Below are 2,014 nucleotides of genomic sequence, written 5' to 3'. Positions count from 1 at the left end.
GAGGCAGGGGCAGTGACCCCACTCCACAGATGGGAGCACTGAGGTCCCCAAGGTAGGAGGTGATGACCCCACTCCACAGATGGGAGCACCGAGGTAAGAGGTGATGACCACACTCCACGGATGGGAGCATTGAGGTCCTGAGTCAGGGCAGTGACCCCACTCCACAGATGGGAGCACCGAGGTCGCCGAGGTAAGAGGTGATGACCACACTCCACGGATGGGAGCATTGAGGTCCTGAGTCAGGGCAATGACCCCCCTCACTCCTCTTTCTTCTCAGCTGATCTGTTCCTGGGAGGCAGTGCCTTCCCTGGCTTTTGGGAGAGGGGACTTGGCTGTTCTTTGATGCCCCTCTTACCTGCCCCAAGCCCCTGCTGGCCCCACAGGGGGGCCCACAATACGGGGTGTTTTCATTTTCCTCGGGGCAAACCCCAAAGCCCCTCTGCTGAAGCCACGGCTCCATCCCAGGACACCCGCCTCCTTCACTGTTTCAGGTGCCCCCAAAGTCCTTCTGCTCCCTTCCCACCTGCATCCGAGGTGACCTCTGCCCCATCAAAGTTGATCCCTGATCCCGAAGTGGCCCCTGTCCCATCTGTGGTGATCATTGCCCCCTCTATGTTGACCCCTGACTTATGTAAGCTGACCCCTGACCCCTTGCGAGGGAGGAGCTTCTTCCCCAGCCAGCTGTGAGCCCTGTGAGCCAGTGGGAATAGCCTGCCCCTCCTGGTGCCTCTGAGGACTGCCTGGCTGGGGGTCCCTAAGGTGTCCCGTGTTCACTTCCAGAGGTGGCCACAGGAACACAGATTCCAGGAAGCGGAGCGGGGACCTGACATTCCCAGGAGGCCCTCAGTGCCAAGAGCGGAGCCCCTGCTCCATGGAGACCTGTCTTCCCAGGTCATCCCTGTGACTGGCTGAGGGGCACAGCCTCCCCAGCTCGGGGTGTAAGTACTGTTAGGTCTGGGTGTGAGTCTGTTTGGCATGAACCTGTCATAGTTTTTCTAAATAAATAACTGGGGAAATGTGATTTCCTGGCCTCTGGCTGCTCACAGGTTGCTGTGAAGTAGAAGGATCTCTTTTCAGCTGCCAGTTTTTGTTTGTCAAATGCTCAGACGCACAAATGTGCAGTGACTCCTGGACTCTCTGCTGGGGTGCAGCCGCCCACAGCTTCTCCCTGACGGCTGCAGGGAACCGAGACCCAGGGACTGCGGTATTGAAGGCGTGTAAGTAACAAGGCTGGCCACGCAGAGGACGGAGTCATTACTCAAATCAGCCTCCCGGAAGGCTTGGAGATGAGGGTTTTTCCGTTTTGTGGCGGGGGCTAGGGAACGGAGCAGGCTGGTTGGCTGGGTCAGGGATGAAGTCGTGGTGGGTGGAAGTGGGTCCCTCTTGCTGCCTTCAGCCCCGGGGTGGGATTGCAGAACTAGTTTACTGGTCCGGGTGGCACCAGCTGGTCCATCAGACTGCAGGTTGAAAACAACCTTGAACACTCATCTTGGGATTTACAACAGTGATGCACCTGGTGGGGGTCTGGATCTGTGGCTTCTGGCTGCATGGCCCCTGAGCCTCAGTTTTGAATCCTGTGGCTAATGTGTTAGTTTTACAAAAGCGAGAAGAGGATGTTTTGTCATCTTAGTTTCGTTGCTAAACTATAAATTCCCCTGGGGTTAGCTCAGCCCTGCCCAGGAATGAACAAGGGCACCTTGGCGGCTCAAAGCAGGATGAGGTTGGTGAGGTCAGATTTCTCTCACTGTCATAATTTTGGCAAAGGTGGTTTCACCGGCTGCCCCTGCCCAGGTGCCACTGGAAAGGCCTGAAGCTGAGGCAGTCAGCAGCCTGTGTTCCCCTCCCCTCCAGCCCTGCCGAGGATGAGGCAGGCAGACAGTGGGGACCAAGGCATCGGTCTAATGCCCACAGACACTCTGAGGTCTCTCTTGGTGTCATCTGAGTGGGTGGCTGGGGGGGACTCACGACGAACAATGGCCTCCCCAGGCCCAAAGTCTGCTGCCCCCACCCCAGC

This window comes from Cebus imitator, unplaced genomic scaffold (genome assembly GCF_001604975.1).
Source record: "Cebus imitator isolate Cc_AM_T3 unplaced genomic scaffold, Cebus_imitator-1.0 Scaffold703, whole genome shotgun sequence".
In the NCBI taxonomy this organism is placed as follows: Eukaryota; Metazoa; Chordata; class Mammalia; order Primates; family Cebidae; genus Cebus; species Cebus imitator.
This window is presented reverse-complemented; position numbering follows the sequence as displayed.